The sequence below is a fragment of the Harpia harpyja genome, chromosome 4 (assembly GCF_026419915.1).
Source record: "Harpia harpyja isolate bHarHar1 chromosome 4, bHarHar1 primary haplotype, whole genome shotgun sequence".
Classification (NCBI taxonomy): domain Eukaryota; kingdom Metazoa; phylum Chordata; class Aves; order Accipitriformes; family Accipitridae; genus Harpia; species Harpia harpyja.
Window position 1 is genome coordinate 22,306,008 of NC_068943.1, and position 21,306 is coordinate 22,327,313.

Below are 21,306 nucleotides of genomic sequence, written 5' to 3' on the forward strand. Positions count from 1 at the left end.
TTAATATAGAAATACTCTTCCATATCTTCACCACTTCCTGTATAATTTGTTATCACATAATATCCTTGCAGCTACTTGCATTGAGTTTATGTGGAAAGGTTTGCTAGCAGGGGGCCTGCGGGGGTGGCTTCTGTGAGAAGATGCCAGAGGCTGCCCCCACATCAGGCAAAGCCAGTTCCAGCTGGCTCCAAGAGGGATCTGCCGCTGGCTAAATCTGAGCCAATCAGTGACACTGGTAGTGCCTCTGGGATAACATTGAAGAAAGGGTAAAAAACATGGTGCAAAAACACCTGGGAGAGAGGAGTGAGAATATGGGAGAGAAACAGCCCTGCAGACCCCCAGGTCAGTGCAGCAGGAGGGGAGGAGGTGCTCCAGGTGCCAGAGCAGAGATTCCCCTGCAGCCCGTGGGGAAGACCATGGTGAGGCAGGCTGTCCCCCTGCAGCCCAGGGGGGTCCACAGGGGAGCAGATATCCACCTGCAGCCTGGGGAGAGAGGACCCCACGCCGGAGCAGGTGGATGTGCCCTGAAGGAAGGTGCAACCTGCAGAGACCCCACACTGGAACAGGCTCCTGGCAGGACCTGTGAACCTGTGGGGGACCCTTCAGATCCATTCCTAAAGGATTGCATCCCATGGAAAGCACCCATGCTGGAGCAGTTCATGAAGGACTGTCTCCCATGGGAGGGACCCCATGGTGGACCAGGGGAAGAGTGTGAGAAGGAAGGAGCGGCAGAGACAAAGTGCGATGAACTGACTGCAACACCCATTCCCCATCTCCCTGTACTGCTCAGGGGAAGGAGGTAGAGAAGTCCAGAGTGAAGCTGAGCCTGGGAAGAAGAGAGGGGTGGGAAGGTGTTTTTAATTTGTTCTTATTTCTCATTATCCTACTCTGCTTAATTGGCATTAAATTAAATTAATTTCCCTAAGTTGAGTCCATTTTGCCTGTGATGGTAATTGGTAAGATCTCCCTGTCCTGATCTTTACCCAGGAGCTTTTTGTTGTATTTTTTCCCCTTCCTGTTGAGGAGGGGGAGTGATAGAGTGGCTTGGTGGGCACCTGGTGGCCAGCAAAGCTAAACCCACCAACTGAAGTCAAAGCGTGATTATTTATAGGAGAGTTGACAACATGTGACCTTTCCATTTCCTTTGAACTGTCATTAATGGCTGTGCAGCACACAGATTACAAGGTCTTATTCATCTTGCTATTACTGTACACTGGGATTTTAACTGGTCTTTTCATCGTCCTTACTTCGGACCCTATTAAAAATGTAGCGTGGTCCCTTTTATAGTATTCTGGCATATGTTTGATCCGTTTAAAACGATCCATGGGATAATACATTTCATCAGTCCACTTAGCTTTTGTCTACCCTTCTCCATCACTTTTGACCTAAAGCAGAATAGAAAGCTCTTCCTATCTTTTTTTGTCTTTGGTCCACTTGTAAAAATGACAGTTATTTTAGACCAGGTTATGCATACAGTTTTCGGTACAGGTTCTGAGATTGCCATTTACTTTGTGAATACCTCTGTAAGCATATATAGACCAGGGATTGTGTCTTGTTATTTTTTCTACAATGCTAACACCTTTTGACAAAAAGAGAGATATTAATAGAAGCAAAATCACACTGATATGCCAACTGAAGTATGAGCTATCATAAAGCACTGATGCAGTAGTTCCAGGCCTGCCAGACACTAGTGTCAACAGTAGAAATATCAGTCCTGGAAGAGGTTGTGGGTAAAGGGGGAAAAGTTTTGGACTGTGACCCAGATTATAACACATTATCAGTTTTTTCAGATGAGATGCAACTACATATATCTTGATACCTTCTCTACTAAATAAACACCTTCTTATTGATAGTTGTTATTCAGAGATTTAATTCATGTAATTTTGATTGCCAACTAAGCCTGTGGAACTGAATGTAAATTGATGTTGAGAAACGTGAATAAATGAATGAAAAGAAATGACCATTATGTTGAATCTACATTGACGTCAATTATATAATGGTCTTTTAATAGTATTAAGGAAGGAAAGAATCCACTTGTTTGGGATACAGGTAGGAAAGAAACTCTTATTAACAACATTATTATTAAATGTTGCACATGTTCAGAATATGTAAACACCTTGACAGAGTAATACCTGAAGGGTTAGTATGACTTGCAGTGTAGTGGCAAGATGCTGGGTGGGTAAATGGGACTTCATTCACTCATTTTTCATCTAACATTGTTCAGAAGAAATTCAATTTCAAGGAGTGAACACATTCTCAGAAATTGATAACATAGCAAATATGTATAATCATGCAGATAGAAAACTAATGTGGTACTTTACTGGATTTGCTAAGCTCTTTTTTGGTGACAAAGTCGCTCTACAATTCTTAACCAGCTTGTTCAGGGTATTTAATGTCTTTAAAAATTAAAACTCATTATTCCTATTTCATATTTAATACAAGCCTTAGAGTTCAGAGACTAAAAAGCTGTGGAAAAAAAAGATCAGTTTCAGACTAAGATGTTACTCCACTAATCTTGCAGAAACAGATCCAGGTGATGTGAACTTTTATACAGTTTGCACTTAAACATCCACTTGGCAAGAGGAATTAAAGATAAAGAAATGCATGTAAGCCCTGAAGTGTTGGCTTCATTCCTTAACTAGAAGTTTTAGGCTACAGATTTAATGCATAGCTTCTGAAAATGTTAAATATCATACATATTAAGGCTACTTAATTCAGATTTAACAGTAGGAGTTTTGGGGGCCTGCCACGTACAAAGTAAAGTGAGAGAGGTAAGCACTCCCCTGATGTTAAGAGGAGCCATCACTCAAAATAATTTCTGCCTAATTTAAAACCATAGATTTGCACACTGAAATCCTATGGAAGATTTGTGCTTCAGTCAAAAGTTTACATTAAACCCAGAATAAATTGTCCCGATTACAATATCTATGTATCAGCACAAGAGACTTTCACTTTGTGTTTTCAGAGTTTGAATAAAAATACCTGGTAAAACCAATTGAGTCCATTGCCCCCTATGGGATTTTGTTAAACTGTGATTATTGAATGTAAAGAATAGCAATATCAAGACATTATTAATAATAACATAATAGCTGTTTCTTCCAAGCAAGTGCGATATTGATTGACAATGAATAGCTGTAGACCAAACTTTAAATTACAGTATTTATTATGAATGTGACTTACAATTAATTATTTAAGGAATACATTTTGTCCTCATTTACAGTATTGAAGTTCTCTGGAGTTGGACATGCTCATTAACGGCAGAATGAAACTCTCAATTTAAAAGTTTCACATGATTCATGTTTTGATTAAAGATGTTATGAATAGAGTTTAAAGCATAGATCATGTGTACAGGAGTCAAGACACCACATCTTTTTCAACAGTTACAGTGAGATAAATTTTTAGGTATTTGATTTAGGAAAAAACAAATGAGAATTTAGGCACCTATGTTTGACAGGATGGTACATGATTATGCCATGTACAGTCCAGTTTTCCCAGGTTTTGATACGGACACCAGTTGGAGTGTTCCACAGTTCTGTTACTCTCTCCTATCTTGTATATTATAAGTTCCTTCATGTGGCTAACCATTAGTTAACACAGCTGATGCCCTGCTGAGGAGTTAGGAAACAGCTGAGGCATATATCTGATCCCCGGAAGCTGAAAATGTAGAAAAGTAGTTTCCACAATCCATATGTAGCTCATATTACCAAAGAACAGTATTCAAGAAGTGAGTATGCTGAGGAAAAGTATGTCTAAGATGGGGAATTAGAAATGGTCACATACAAAGATTTTGTATGTCACTAGACTTAATTGTCCATTTGTGGTTCAGATTAAATTTCTATGGTGAGGCTGTGATTCACAATTAAAAATCCACTTCTAAGATTAAATGTAAATAGCTTCTGTGGACCTGAATAAGTAGCTGAGGCATTAATAATGCTGGGGAAAGAAAATAAGGAGTGTTTGCCTTTACATAATAGCCTATTAAATGGAGCATCACCCAAGAGAGTGGGAGATTGCACAGAGGACTGCATTGGGGAAGGAATGCAAAATTCATTGGGTCAGAGAGATGAGTATTGAAAGATTCCCTTGAAAGAAGTGGGATACTGCAGTCTTACCTGTCCTACCACAGGAAACTGCCTCTGCCTTCTGTGTTTTTAGAGAGGCCACTGGATACATTATAACCGTAAAGATACAATGTATAAAGACAAGCTTTAAGAGAAGTAGCAGCCTATGCTTTTCCTGCTCCTGCAGTATTTTCCTGGGTTAACAGTTTTCACTATGTGTGGAAATCTGGAAAGCAAAGTAGAGAGGAAGAATAAAGGAAGGAACTGGCCATGTATAGTAGAGAGCAAATGCTTTCAACCAGGTAATAAGTGGGGAGCACCAGTGCAATCTTCCCTGAGTGCAGAGAAGATGCAGCAATTGTAGAAAAAGTGTGGGGTTTTTTTTTGTTTTGTTTGTTTTTTTTATAGTGTACCTTCTTGGAACATAGATTGGACAATCCACTGACAGCAGTTTCACAGTTTTATGACATATGGATGATAAAGCCTAGTTATTAGTCTTGGTCTGAATTCAGCCTGTAGACAGGTTTGGTGCACTAGGGAGAGTGATAAAGCAAAAATGATAGGAAGTAGTCAGCAGAAAGAAGAAGCCAAAAGTGTAGTTAATGATTAGGCTAGGTCACAGAATCCACAGGTATATCAGCGAATACATGTGCACCAATCCAAAGAGAGACAGTGAGACCTCAGTGCAATGCCAAATAATTTCAGAGTTCAACTAAGCAGGAGAAACTGGACTAACAAGTAGGCAGTATTGCCTTAGAACCTATGTGAACTGGCTAGGGATAGGAATTAAGCATAAAACAGCACAATTCAAGGATGCAAGCTGAAGAGGCAGGGTTCAGAATCAAGAATGAGAGCCAAGAACTCAATAGGCAGAAAATTACAAGGCAGTCTACAGCTTCCAGGATATGCACATGTAGCTCTCACTCGGAGGCACAGCAGGCATGAGTGAACTAGAATTTGTGTCCTATGTATATAGCATCCGGGTCCTGCCTGGGGAATGACTGTCCCCTCTAGCCTTCTGTCTCCAGGCAGGCAATGATTTGTTAGGTGGTCACATGTTAAACAGTTTGGATAAACAGAACTGAAATGTTTTCTTGGCCGTTTCACCTATTTCAGTTCTAACCACACCAAACTCCTCTGTGGGCTTCACTGCACTGAAGAGGAACAGTGAGGATGAAAGAAACTGTGGATGTTCACTGTTCCCTGTGTAAATATATCTTCTAGGATAAAAGCAAGCTTTGCAGTCAGTGTAGAAACCTGCCAAGGAGGTCAGAAATAGAATTCAAAATCATCCAACACCCTGGTTTTGCTATTTATAGTTGGGGAGAGAAGGAAAGGGTTTAGTCATCAAACTACAATCTCATTAAGGAACAATTTGATAAAAATTCCATGTGGGAAACGTTAAGGTTTTCATGCATCCACTTGATTTTGCATACCTTCCTTTGGGAAAGGTCAGAATTATTATGCCATCACCTTATAATTGTGTCATTTTACTTATCTTTGTTTTGGTTTTTTGTTTTGTTTTTATGTTCCTCATCTCTGGTTTAGATTTATGCTCCCTCTTCCTCTTTTAATTAAATTTAATCTCTAAAGTTTATTAATTTAATATGCAATCATATCATCTTCTTTTGATTATTTCCCCCTGAAACTGATACCTTACTGGGCACCAGCAAAGGTTGCTGAACATCATGCATCTAAGTTTATACAGAGTCAAAACTTTTACTCTGTAAACATTTTTCTTTTTTTCTTTTTAAAACCAGTAAGTCATCCACTACTATACAACTCAAGTGGAACACCCAATCTTAGTAAAATATGAAAGCAATCTCCTGTTGCTAGAACAGGCTGCTTCTATTTCGGTTGCTATGGAGCTTTACAAGTAATCAAAATGCAGACATGAGGTATGACACACCGCACCTCACGTGTTCCATTGATTGAGACTAGGGACCCCAAGTCAGTGAAACATGTATACAGGGAAGTTGTGTTCCCATATAGGCAAACCCTAACCTTCGAGCAAGAATTAAAGTCAACCTCAAAGAAGTAGTTGCACTGAATTTTCATACTAGGGGCAATATACTCTCATGCCTGTAAAGTAAATTTAGTATGAGTCCAGTAAAACCAATCCCAACAGTGCTTACAGTGTTTTTTTCTTAGTGAGATTTAGTTACAGAAGATCAAATATTGCAGAAGAACAAATGATGCAAGCATACATAATGATATGCTTTTGTGTCATGCATACGATTAGATGCAAATTTCCAAAGTTATTTCAGTGCTTCCTCATGTTCTTTATGTAACAGCAAGTTTCTACCGAAGCGCGCTCTTTTTCTCAGAAAAAGATTTTTGTTGCACTTTGTGAGTACTTAGGTAGGTGTATATTTTTCTATTTTCTTTCCTTTTGTTGAATCTGTTGTATTTGATATTTTTCTTTGACTTTTTACTTAGAAATTTAAGCCAGAAGATTGGTAGCAAGATTTTTTTCTGAAGCATGTAAATGCTAGGTATAACACAGTTGATATTTATTACTTCTATATAGACATGTTCTTGAAATTAAACCAAGAATGTGGGTAAAGACTAAACGCAATATGAACACAGGGAGGATATGCATCATTTTAAATCCAAAAATTGGCTCCTAAGGAGTGGATTTACAGTATTTTAAGATAGAATCATTCAGTTATTCCTGAACATGTGCAATGTATTTTTAAATGTAAATCATGTTTCAATTTTTCCATCTTATATGCACAAAAAAAATAAATCTTTGAATGATTCCTTTCTTCACTATATGTTATTCATAAACTCCATTTTATCAACTAGTGAATGATTTTAAAACAGTCCGACTCACAATTTAGCAGTAGTAATTGTTAAGTAAATTAGATCTTTCTCTAGAGGTTTTTGGTAAGGATTTAGAAACATAATCAAAACTATTTAAGATGGGAAAAACCTAAACAAAGAAAAATAATTAAGAAGCAAGAGGAGATATTTTGTAGTAATAAAAATGCTTTTCATTGAACATTTTCCTAATAAAGCATATCTATTTTTATTTTAATTATATGTAGCAACTCTTTCTGACATCCATGCTACATTTGCCTTGAACTTTTTATTTCTATAGTTCCTTTTCTCCAAGTATTTAATGCCACTCAAGAAAGGAAAATTGAAAAGGAGTTAGGCTGTGCAAAATAATTGATGTCCCTTTAGGTTTGCCCCATGAGGATGCTCACACAATAGCCCAAATCCCCTTGATTTAGGTCTCACAGTTTAACTTGTCAATGTGTAATTATGATTCCAAAACAAAACAGATTACTTCTCAGTTTTAGTGTGGTTTCAACCATGCAGAATGGAGTAGAAACACCCAAGGCTGGTAAAAGGGATTGTCCCATTAGTAGTTTTTTATATAATGACCCATGGGGACTGGGACTATACTTGTTGTATCAGTTCAACGATCTGAAACAAGAAACCTTTTCAGATCCCCTAATTCATCTAAAAGAACTGGAACTTTAATTTTGATTACCACTAATAAATTTACAAAGCAATAACATATTTTTTACATACTTATTGTTTGTTTGTCTGTCTTTAACAGTTGTTGGAAATATCTTCCCAGACAGACTGGCTAAATAATTCTCTACAGATGACATTTTTGTCACATCAAAGCATTTTCTGTTACAGATTGTAATTGATTTTTTTTTTTAACAGTTTTATGATGGCTTAACATTAGTATGGATTATCAGTACCAGTGCAATTTCCCTCACATAGTAAAGGGGATCAGTTAAGGTAACACCTCTTCTATTACTATATTTTTAGCAGCTCCGCAAACAACATGGAAAATGTTCATGCTTTCTCAATTCTTAAAGCTTTATCAGACATTTATCCTCACCTCCAGTTAGGCAACTGGAGCTCTTTAATCCCAGCAAAGAGAAGTTACTTCTTAAAATGATTATACTTAGTGCAGTTGTTAAGGGTTCCTGTTTAGTGTACTTTGATTACATGAGCCTGTGGGCCTTCTATTAAACCAGTCTATTTTAAAAAACAGGAACCACAGCAATGAAAGGCAACTACATATACACTTTTTTCTATTCCATAGCTATCAGTGTAATTACTATAGGTTCATTTTAATCCAGCTGGGGAGCCTGGTGGCTCAGTTGCGATCATCAGTGGGACTGTATTCCCTCCTCCAGTTGCTTCTAACTGAACCACAGCTTTTAATGCTGAGGAATCCAAGAACTTCTGATAGGAGGAAAATTTCCACTATTACCCACTGTCTAATTTGAATACCAATGACAAGCATCAGTCATACACTTCAAAAATCAAGAATTTTATGTCATTAAAATTACCTTCAAAGAAGTTAGTTTATATTTGTGTCATTGGCATCGCTGAGATTGACTCATGAGCGGTTGTTTTCAGGCAGCTTGACAAGCAACAACTTCAGCTAGCAAATGGCTGGTTAGCAGAACATGCTTAAGGAAAGTCTGTCAGAGCAGGTCGACTGTAAAGGGAATTGCGTCAGGCACATCCAACTCTACTTTGACCAACCTTCATTAAAAACAAGCAAACCATCACCTTCTAGCTCCATAAATTCACATGAATAACTGCTCAAGTGTTTGTGGTTTTCATTTCCACGTTTTATTTTACCTGAAAGTTTCACAGTTTTTACTACCCTACAAATTCCTGTGATACTCACATGAGCAGAGGACAATTTCAGGTTTGCTGCCACTGATATTAAACAGTAATAACATATAAATCAACTAAAACATGCATTAAATAACAGAGATGAAAAGCATCTATGCTACCTTTTAATGGAATAAATCCTTATGAAGGCCAAAAAATTATATCGTGAATAATGCCTTTTAAATAATTGCCTTTATTTATGGACTAGATTGGTTTTATACATAAGTAAATATATTAGAACCAAGACCAAAGTTTTTTCTGCTGTCTTTCTACTAATTAAGAGAATTATGCAAGCAATACAGTTTAACTGGATATTGTTGTGTTCTTTGCTTGAATGGAAATGCTTTCTATTTATTGATATCCATAAGCACTTTTTAAAAAAAATCTCGTGTTTAAGTTGTTGCATTTTTCCCTGTGCATACAAGTCACTAGTTTTCATTTATACAAATATAATTATGTATGCACTGAAGCCAGAATGATTTGGATAGTCAAGGAAATAGGAAAGAAAATATCCTTTTTAAAATAAAGGTCTCACAATATGTTGGTAAATGTGAATTTTTTAAGCAAATCCTTAAGTTTAATAAACAAAGTACAGTAAACACCATATTGTGTTTTGTTGCCTTGGTAATAGCTTTATTCCTGCAGCATATCAAAACATGTAGTTCAGTTACTTGGTAGCTATGAAACTTACTAGGAAGTGCATGGTAGTAAATCTTCAGATATAAATTGTAAGTTCACTTTAATAAAATGTATTCTACCTCCTTCCCAAGTTCTTTAAAGATACTGCATTTATGCTTATCCCTCATATATTTTCTTTAAGTTCCCTACCTCTACTTTCCCTGCTTTTTGAAAGAGATGACATAATCTAATATATTATTTTTTTTTTCTTTGATCAGGAAGAAAAAAATACATTAAGGGTATTTGGAGAAAAATTGACAATTGGAATTAAGGTTTATTCCCTCAACTGTCATAAACTCTATTGTTTGGTTGTTGTTATATTCTTTAAGCAAACTGACTGCACCTTGACAATGACCTCAGATACAATGTTAATACTAGTAAATTTTGAAATCTGGTATTACATTGCATAGAACTGTATTTCATGGAAATTCATATTATTTTCAGAGGATGATACAAGGGAAATTTTCAGAATCTGGGAAGAAAATGTTACTTAAACAGAGTTTTCATCTGCAATTCTCAGTCTTTTCAAAGAGGGAATAAGTATTGCTATACAAATAACAGTGTGATCACAATATGGATATTTACTTTAAAAGTTTTATAACCTTTTCTTAAGAAATAAACTTGTAAGAAATATGTATTTCAATGGAATTCTGGTTTTAAATATGGTTTCAGGAAATATGCTTGAAAGCTTATGTTATATTTCATTGGATTGGATTCCTTTAAAATTCTTAATTTTTTACCAGAAAGCTATCAGACTTTTCTTGTTTGACTAGTGATCTGTAAACCATTTACTGCTTCTATTTCCGTCATCTTCTGAGTGCTTTTCTTCTCAGGATTTTTACGTTGTCTTGCTAGGGTTTTCCGCCAGTATCGCCCCTCCCAAAATGATCACTTTCTGAAGTTTGTATCACACTTTGTGTTTTCAGATCATTCCTCCTACTGTCTTCTCTCTAAAATAATGTCATTGGTAATGTAATTACAACACAAATGCATTTTGATTAAGTCACTGAGTTTTAAGTGTTCCATAATTAATATATCAGTGTACTCGAATAGTAGTTTAGATCTTTGTGTTCTTGAGGAATGGCAAAAATGCAAAGGATATATGCATAATTGGTAAAATAAATCCTAATAAGCTCTGATTTAATCCCATCTTTTACTTTCTGTACAGTTCCTGTCTTGGGGTGCCAATAGATACTAAATGCCTACTTTGTTTAAGAAATCTAGTAATGTGCACTGCAGTTAATTTATTTGGGAACAATTACTAACAGAGACTTAGAAGAGAACATTATTACTCCTGTCCTCTTGCTGGGGGCACACAAAGGGAATGTGAGTGACAGTGTACTTAGTGGTGGTGAGAGGTTTCCATCTGTGCTCAGAAATGCCCCCCCCTCAAAACCCGGAGGGTGCAGAACGGGCACAGAGAAACACAACTGCCAAGTAACTGGCCTGTCAGTGTGTATGTAATGGAAATGTCTTATGAGAGCTGCTTCAGCGAAGGTGATTTTAGAGTAATACACAACGTATTATAAAGTTATATTAATTCGAAGTGCCTTTGTTGGCACTGTTTTGGGGTTGGGGTTTTTTGAGGAAAGACCTGTACTTTTGCAATTCAACGTCTGATCTGATGTAGCTCTTTTGTATTCCCGGAATTGTCTTTTCTGTTTTCTGTAAGACATCTAGAAGTCAGGTGTTTGAACCAGCCAGAGGTTTGATGCCTCTGCGAGTATGGAAATCTAGATAGTCTGTTTGAACAACATATAAGTTTATTTTGCCTTCAGTATTATAATTTACATGGGAATTTTTACCTTAGGTAATAGAGTTACTTTTCTACTGCCTTCAGGTGTTTTCTGTACCATTGTCTTATTGACAGATTTCTCTGTAATCCCTAACACAAAATTAAAATCGACCTGTAAACTGAAATAAGTGTTAAGCACTCAATTCACCCCTCACTAACAGCATTTTTTTCTCCCCTTCCTTTATTAGAATACGAACATTCCTTCCTAAGTACTATGGTGAAATGATAAAATTCTTCAACGTTAGACTGTAAAGATAGGTTAGTTAATAACTTGGTATCTCCATAGGTAACCCCTACCCTAATATTTAACTCTGTGTGAGAGAGAAAGACACCTGTTGATTTGCAGTAGTGAAATAGGCTGCTTCTTCTGTAGTAGCTGCAATATGTAAAATTCATAAATTACAACAGTATCATCTCTGCTGCCAGCCCATAACTTCTGTTAAATACAGCCTGAATTCTCTTAGAAATCTTCTCCCCATATGAATACTGTAGCCTGTGATCAAAGTGCCATGTAGTCTCCTCACATAGAACTTAGACTGCCTTAAATCTCTCATTTTGAGAGCAGCTTTAAACTGTTGCTTCATTCCTTTAAAACTTAGCTTTTTTTTTTTTCCCTCCTTTCACTTTGTTTCACTTTTTTCAGCACTATTTTGGAAGTAAGGATTCCAGAGCTAGATACAGCTTTCCAGTAACACACTCACTGCTTATGCATATGCTGGCCGTATTTAAGTGCTAGGCCCTCTGTGCTCCCTGATTAACCCCTGTATCTCCATGTTGGTGCTGTGTAAAAAAAGCAAGAATGAGAGAAACATCCAAGGAAGGAAAAAAGGTGATTCAACACTGGACACCGCTGTGCAAGCTCTGAAAAGTGAAGAGACAGACCTAGACTGCAGAAAGGTTCACAAAGATGAAATTGGGACAGTTATTTCTGCTTTGCAAAGGAAGAGTCTCGAGAGAGAATACAACAGTTTGTGGCATCCAGGCTTCATGAATTTGAAGGTGGTTGAGCAATTGAGTCCTAGCTAGCTTGCCATGTGGAGATGGTGACCTAGCATAAAAACCAAACACAGAAGTACAGATTACTTAAAATTCTTTTCTTTCTCTAAGAAATCTGATGTAATAGGGTAATACTTTGGGCTAAAGATGCAAGATGTAGTTCCTTAATTTTTCTTTTAGTCACAATTAACACAAACAAACAAATAAAAATACCTTCCTGCCTGCTGCCTTTTTTATCACAGTAGAACTGCGGTTTTGAAATTCTAATAAATATTCTCAAAATTGAATCATTATTATAATTTTAAATATCTATTTAAATTTATTTTTCATAACTAATTAAAAGGAATAGGGTTTTCTTTCAATACATACCACATGTTTGTTGGTGGGTGGCATATTCTATTTGTATATAGATAAGTATGTAAAATTATGGTCACTTACATTTTAGTGAATATTAGCTTTGAGATCAATGATTGATTCAAACTGAGTGAAATTTCTGACAGATCCAAGGCAGAACACCGTTAGTGAATAACTTGTTGTTGTTGTTGTTCAGATAATTAACTTACAAAACATGCAACAATAGAATAAATGCTTGAGTAAACCCACACTTTTTACATAATCTCTCAGAATTATCATTATGTAATAATACATCTAATGACTTTCATGATTTAAAATGATAGAGTAAATTATAAGAAAATGACTGCTTAATGAAATCCAGATGGAAGCTTTTTGTCTCATTGGGGTTTTCTCCCATTCCCTCTGCTATGCCACCAAGCCATTCTAGCAATTTCAATTTAGAAAAGATTTTGAGAGTAATATGGTGAGCTTAATTCAGTAAACCACCTAAAAATACCTAATTTAATCCATAGGAAAAGGTCTTTCAATATTTTATGTTTTGCTTGGTCTACAGGAAAAAAAGTTGAGGTTTTAAATCTTATGTAAAATATTTTTCAAAGTTATCTGCAGATTCCAAATACTCATTTTCCTAGTGTAAAATCCTACGAGATTTTTGTATTTTGGTGTGGCTTTTGTTCCCTCTCAGCCTCACAGTTTCTGATACAGGTAGAAGTGTAATGATATGCTGAAAAGAGCAAGTGTTAGATCTGGCAAGGGCTTTCACCGAATTGCCTGTCATGTGTATCCAATTATCCCTCAGCCTCAGGTTTTGGATTAAGAACTTTTCCTTGGAAAAATAATCCTTGGTTTCTTTCTCCCCTCTCAGAACTTCTCAGTGCTCTTTTAAATAAAAACAAAAAATATGCAGGTAGGCACAAAATTCCTATTGTATATATCCATTAGTATTTTGATATCGGTGTTAAAAAGGGAAGTATTGGCACTTTAGTTAGGGGATAGTAGTGTCAACCTATATAATTGAACTGAACACCACAGCAGAAGAAGTTGCAATGGTTAATCATCACATCAACTTGAACACAGGAAAAAAGGCTTTCTGTACAGAAAGGAAGCCTCGGGTTGTCGCCTCTCTTACTACTAGAGTCAAAAGAAGGACTTAAAACCAAACTGGTCATATTTGTTGCCAGCTGTAAGTACTTTTCTATTCTCAAGTACAGGAATACAATACATTTCTAAATATATCACTTTTTTTTTTTTTTTTTGCATGGTGTCAGAATTAAGACTGTATTTTAGTAAAGCAATGGACAACTGTAATGTTGAAAGCGAAGACAAATGGTGTTGTGTGGTTTGGTTGGGCCTTTTTTAGTTTTTCCTTTTAAGACGTTATGTTTTATGTTATTGTGCCTGGTTGCAGTGACTGAGCAAGTAATAAAAGGAAGTTACATCCTCTCTTGGCTAGCATTATTATTTTCTGTGTTTCAAAAAGCTGTTAAGATTCCAAGTCCTTTGTTCTGTCTTTCCTCTAGTACTACCTAGAAAAAGCAGTGGAGAAATTAAAACAAGAAAAAAAATCCTTAGAAAATTTTATTAAAAAGGTCCAGCAAGATTCACCTTGTCTTGTCGTAAGTCCCTAATTTTCTTTTTTGGCAAAGCACTCCTGTCAAGCTGGTACAGATTATATTCCTTCCACCATAAAAAATTCATGCTCTTTAGGGAAACTTTTCTAGAACACCTGAAACAAAGTTTCACATGGCTTTGAGAGATACTTCATTGTAACAGCTTATAGCCCTCAATGAGTCAGAGGACGTGGCAAACAATAGTAATAATGTAGGCCAGTTTCTTATGAAAGCCAGAAAAGATTAACGATGAAAACAGTGTTTCAAGCTTATGCAGAGAACAGTGGCAGCTCCAGAGGGCAATGGCTCCTTAGAACCTCTGTTCCTCTGCTTTCAGTTAAATTGGGTTGAGAAAACTGTTTCAGATAGTTCCATATGATGTTCTGAGAGTGAAGGAATATTGCACTGTATTCTGAGTAATTACATAGTCCTGTATGATTATAGACAGCTTCACTTTCTAAAATGGCCACTTAAATGATAAATTAGCTTAGGTAGCTTAAACAAAGCTATGTACAGCCAATTACTTATATATATTGATAAAGCCATTGCAGAAGAGTATTCAACAACATTGGTTATTTTTTCTCTATTTCTCAGTCCTATTAGAATTGTCATCTTTGTGAAGTGTTACAGGAGCAGCTTTTCTATTTTGATCTTAAAGACTCGTTACTTTTTTCTTCTATCAAATTAAACTATTTTGTGTTCTAATTTATTCCTGTTTGATGGTCTATTGTACTGAATGAATATATACAAAGCTCTGCTGGTCTATAAGAATTAAACATTTCATGCATACTTACAGATAGACAGACAGACATAAAACATTAATGGAATCTTAGCAGAGAGGTAGGTGCATTTACTTCAGGAGAATCTAGATTTCCATTACCACAAAGATGGTGAGTATGTGTAGCAGCAATAAGGCTGTCAAATAGGCATTTTCCTAATACCTTTCATTTCCAATACTCTTATTTTTATGTTGCCTCTATATTAGTTACTTGGAAATAACTTGAACACATATATAAGACCTTTGACATATTTAGATAGTTCACTAACTCTACTGGCTGCGTACCTAGTTACAGAAAAAAAATAATCTTGACCAATCTACTTGGATGTTTGGTCTGAAAACTTAATGTCCAGTATGAAGCTGAACAAAAACCAAAAGAAGTATTTACTTACTTCAGTAACTATTTAGGCTGTTATCGTAAAAATATGTAGATGCATAAGGGAATGTTGCACAAAAAGTTGTTTTGGGGTGTGGGTCTCCCTCTCCCCCCCCCCCCCCCCCGCCCCAGTCTGGGTAATGAAAAGTTTTCTCTATGTAAATTCTCTCCTGACCTGCATGCAAAATGAAAATGTGTTTAGTGACATAACTTAGCAGTAAAGTAACTGTTACCATACCTGTTTTAACTCATGTTTGAGCTGAATGCAATTCAAAAAAGTAATTAGTAAGAAAAAACAGACTTTTTTTTTATGAGTTTCATTTGGGTTTTTTGCTTATTCTACCAAAATTTCTGTGGGAAGACCCTTGTGACTGAAACAGTGCAAGACACCCAAGGGTAGGAGCCTTTCGCACTTCCCTCATTGTAAGGATTAGTATGACAGAAGCATACAATGTTTGGTTAGTTTATTTAAATGAATAATTTTAAAACCTGGTCTTAAACTGATGGGCTGGAGTAATTTTTTGAATGACTATATGTTCATCCAACACTTGGATGTAGAAGCACTTTTGTTACAGGAATAATTTAATTGTATCGGATGGACTGTTTTCTTCATCCATGTAAAAAATATAACCTTTATTTATTTCAGGATAAGGCACTCAAGGGGTTAACTAAACCTCGTTTCTATGGTGTGAAAAATAATTGGTATTGATTAGCAGTTGATGCAACATTGCTGGAAGGGTTATTAAAGCCCTAAAGTACAGTACAAAATGATACTGAAAGCATCATGTACTCCCTAGACTGTCCTATACTAACCATTCTTGTGTTTGAGATGTCCTCCTGACTTTGCTTATGATTCTCAGGAGCTTTGTTATACTTAGTGATTTCAAATTCTAAAGAACATTTAATTAGTTAAATGGGGGCTGGGGTGAAGGCGAATTACCCAGATGTAGAGGCTGCTGTCTTTCTCCTCAAACAAAACTTGAGAGCTATTTCATTAAGAAAGAAATCATTAATGAATTGGATCTTATAGCCATATCTTTTATGCAGCTTCACTGTATGTGATAACAAAGTGGCAGCAAGGGACTGGAAAATACATGTTTGTTTCTTTCCTTGTGCAGCTATTTTATATTCTCAGTCAATATATCCTCACAGTGAGCCAAGAATACACTGGACTTTGCATAAGTGATATCCCAGATAATCTACTCATATTTGTCACTTATATTTTAAGAAAATTGCTTGTCAAGAAATTCTTTAAAAAATATGCTAAATATAGAAGTAGCTCAAGGAAAACTTGTGTTAAAATTAGAACAGAAGTTGTGCATCATGAGCTTAAATATCTTTTCGCTTAGATTGATGCTAATCCATTTTTTCTGTATATCAAACTGAATATACTCATCATGACAGTTTCTGACTGTTTCAACAAAAATAAGTGTAGTTCAGTAAAAATGTCAAGCACAGTTAACTGCTTTAGGGCCTTATTTAGACACTAGGTAGTGGCTTAGAACAGTGTGGTTGGACTCTGTCTTGTGCCTGGGTCTGACTCAAGAGATGCTTCTCCTGCGCTGCCAGGCGGTTGTGACAGGTCGAGGACCAGCGGGGGGGTACTGGGGGAGTCTGAGGATGACATTGCATGGTCCATGGAGAGGTCCCAAAGGAAGGTTGCAATCCCTGTGGCTTCTACACTCAGATTACCTGTGTTTAGAAAATTTGCAATTGCTAAAAAATAAACTGCAATTTCATTGAAAGGTTTAGTGGTGTGGGGTTTTTTTTTAATTCAAGTTCTCTGGTAGTATGCCATTGTAATCTCCTAGCAGTACAGTTGTTCCAAACTCAGTAAATTGTTTCCAGGACTTAGGACAACCAACTGCTAAAATGGACTCTTCTAGCAGAAGTTAAGCAAGCAAAGAAATGCTGTGGTGAAGCTCCACATTTTTCTTCTGCTTTTTCTCCTTAACTTCAGTGTACTATGTCACCTAGTCTGTATGACATGGTTAGCATTAGAAAAATCTGGTCCAACATCTAGATTTTTACAAGTAGATATAAACATAGTAATAGAATGTGTACTCATGCTATTTATGTCCATATATATGCACTGTTGCTATTAGTAAAAATAGTATCTTTTTCTTACTAGTATAAAACTGTGTATCTATTGTATATTATTAGTGTTAATAAAAAATTCTTAAATCTTAATTTTGTTGTAAGGAAATAAAGTGGATCTATCGTAACAGCATTTTTGCTTAACCTAAATGAATTCTCATTCAGATTAAAACTTGTAAATACACTATTTAGGAGATACAGGGTAGAACACTAACTTTTCTAGATGAATGTTACTGCAGAGTGCAGTACATCAGAGAATAGCTAAGTAATTTAATTCCTTCTTGCCAAATACGTTGGGAGGCACTTGACTGTCTGTAGTAACACACTACCAGACTACCTAGATTAACTAGTCCACCTGCCCAAAAATTTTAATGGGGTAAAAATTTGAAATAGCCAATCTATAATAAAAAGCTGTATTATCTTGATTTAAATCCTTCCAAGTTAGCCTTCCATAAGTGAGAGGAAATGAAACATCAGCTGTTCATCATGAAACAGACAGCTTTGCAAACACAGAAAGCCAAGTGTGCTGGTGGTTTTGTGGGGCCACACTTGAGTTTTAAGTTACTGTATGAAGGTAATACTTATTTGCAAAAGTTTACTCCAAAATAATACTGTAGTTTCTGATTTGATAGGTGAGGCAGTGCTTATCCTGTCCTTTGAAGCTATTACTATTGACTGTTTAATGTTTCTTTTTGCAAACACACTTTTGCCTGGTGACACACTGCAATATTTTCATTATCATGATGGTATTATCCTTCAATTTTAGGAAGGAGATGACACAACATATGCTATGATTGCTGGATATCCACAGTCCATTGGGACTAATATGTGAATAATGCACATAGGGATCTTTTGAAAATACTGTTTCACTTTTATTTTCTCCTGCCCCCTGTCTTCAACTCTACTACTTCATATTTGTTTATTGCAACTTAGTTTTCCAGGTATTCCCAGAGTTCGCTCTATTTTAAAAATAAACCCAAACATTGTACTTTACAGATGATCTAAACTTATATTCGGTGATGAAAGAAACTGCTGTAAAATGTTGAAGGAACTTAGCAGTAACTTGAACAAGAGTTGCCCCCTTCACATTATATGGTGACAAACTACACTGAGTACTGAGGCAAAGTACTTCAGAAACATCTGCTAAACAAAGACACAGGTAATGATAAATAATCAAATGCTTTTGTGGATGACTGTCATCCAGCTTTACCTAAGAACAGACAAGCTGTCAAATCAAGCTAGTCATTGTTAGGAGTTACTCAAGGAAGACTCAAGAAAGCAGTTCATTTGAATCTGTTTCAAGTAAAGTAATATTTTTTTGACCAATTATTTGATCTGAAAACCACATAAATAGAAATGCATCAATCCTAGATTCACCTATTTCATTGCTGTGAAAAGACTCCTGTAAAACTGCTTGAGAAAACTGCAGTCTTCAGTCCCAGTGTTGGACAGTTCATACAGAACCTTTACTGTTATCTTTGGTGAAAGAAGAATCCGCTATATTAGTGTATTTATAAAACTTCTCATGTGTGTCCGTTCCTTAGTGAATGATAGTTTTCAGGCCTGTAGTTCCTGTGGTCTGTTTGGAGTAATGTGAAGAGCAGTAGTTTATTTTGCATTACAGTAGAGAATTTAACAGAGTCTACAAATATGTTCAAATATATATGCCTGTTCTGGTCAATATGATTATTAGGATAATATACTGCCTAAAACTTAACTGATAGCAAGGGTATACATAGTCTCCTCACAAACAGATGTAAGTCACTGCCATGTCAGTGTGTGTGTCCCACGGGGAATGTCTTTGACCATTTAAATGTGAGAGGGTTAGGTGCACAACATAAAAGCAGGTGGAAACACTGAAAATAAGCTACTGCACCTTATTGATTTGCATGAAATAAGGGAATTTATTACATTTTCCTTTGGAGCTTCTTTATACTTTTCCTTCTTATAAAGTGAACAGCCCAAATTCAGATTCTTAACAGTAGTAAAAATACCATATTGAAATGGAATCCCAATGAACTGTATTTATTACAGCTGATCAGAGAATTTTGCAAGACTTAATATTTCATTTAAAAATAGAAAAAAAATTTTTTTTCCTTTTTGTATCACTTCTTGTCTTTGTCCATCAGTAATATTTCTTTAGATTCTTAGCTTTCTGCATCCCTTTTCTCAACTGTCTTTGATTATAGTGAGAGTTCTTTGACATTTAAATATAAGGAGAGAAATATGTCTTTTCAATGATTAAGTTTAATTATTTGGAACAATGTAGCCTCCTCACTAAGGAGTTGAAATGTAAATTTGAAGGTCTGTGCCTGTAGTCTGTTCTGAATTTACCACTAACCTCCTCTGTGGTCTTGGGTATGTCATTTTTCCACTCTAGGCTTATGTTTGTCCTCAACCTTTGTGCCTCATTTTTCCAGTTCAAATGTAGATGAATTTGGTCAGGAACCTTTTCTTACTTCATGGCTGCCCAGCACCTGGTTTCACTAGAACCTTAATGGTACAAAAATAAGAATAATAAAACAAAGCAAATGCAAACCAATTGCAAATAGCTTTATCTTCTAGTCTTTAAGTTTGTGTTGGAAGAGAGAGGTTATGTCTGGTGAAAGTCTACTGTTGCTCAGGAATAAGTTGGATTACTGTGTGCTCTTTACGTTAACTGCTCAAATGACCAAGTCCACAACTGTAATGGGAATATTCTTTATACACATTAAATCTTTCTATGGTGAATTCTTTTTTTCTTTGCAACTTATGACTTCTGAAAGATGTGAAATGATTTAATCAAATAGATAGAAAGAGAGATAGGGAAAAATTGTGATAAGCATGAAATCCAATGTAAGATGTAATTTTCCACCAATTTGGTGTCTGCCTTCAAAAGATATAGTCGGGTAAAGGTTGGGGTTGAAAATAATTAGTTTTGTTGTCTGTGTTTGCAGGGTGAATTGGGACACAATCTGAACAAATGATGTTTCTTGTAAAACTGTATTAAAGCAATTTCTAGAAGAAAGTTGTGGAAAAGCAAGACATTTTGCTATTGGTGCACAGGTCTCAGGAGTTTACAGTTGAAAATATTAATGATTTTTGCATTAGTCTTAACTCTAGGAGATTAAGTCCTTTTTGACTCAGAAACAAAATGGCAAATTGTGCCTTCTCAAACCATATACTAATGAGATTTGTATAGGTTTCTCTAATTTTAGTTGGGTTTTATTATTTTTTCCCCTAAGATCTGTAAGCCAGCTTTTAAGCGTTGTGAGACATTTGTGGAAAAATTGTGTAAATCATTACCAGTTCTTTTTATTGTTTCTTTTAGTGGAGAAACTGATCTTGTGTAGTCTTTGGCTAGTGTCACAGTGAACGTAGTAAAATAAAGAACATAGTGATATTACCAGGACAGGGAAGGGGGAATTGATATCCTTTAAGTAATACAAACAAAGCAATGAAAAGACCTGATTTTTTTAAAAAAGGAAAGGTTGTTCCTCTCCGCGAATTTTCATAATTTCAGAAGCATATGCAGGACCTTTTTCACCCTTGTCCTTATTCTTCTATCTGAAACGCCACAGTTTCATGTTAAAGAGATGAGTCTTAAATTAAAGACAGCCTCCAAATATTGCTGGTCTGCCTCCTGCTGCTGCCCAAGAAAGGTAGATGTGAGGCACCACATGTGGTAAAGAAAATTCTGCATTATGGCTGGACTGGAGGAGTAGCAGTGACAGGGACAGCACCAGGACACTGAGTATTACTATTGCTGTTTTACTGTTTTATGTTTGTCTCTTCTGATGTTTGTCTAGTGCTGAAAGAAGATAGGGACAATTGAAGTGACATGACCTATCACCTCACATGTGCTGTGGCGGTTCTCTCTGTGTGCTATGGACCCAATCACTCCCTGGGTAGCATAACATATAATT

The 21,306-nt window shown here is 36.0% G+C and overlaps 1 protein-coding gene across 4 annotated transcripts in view; it reads left to right on the forward strand.

The window, feature by feature from the left end:
• Positions 1 to 21,306, forward strand: part of PCDH9 (protocadherin 9) — a 702,824-nt gene that overhangs the window by 474,842 nt on the left and 206,676 nt on the right. The gene's annotated exons all lie outside the window — the stretch shown is intronic.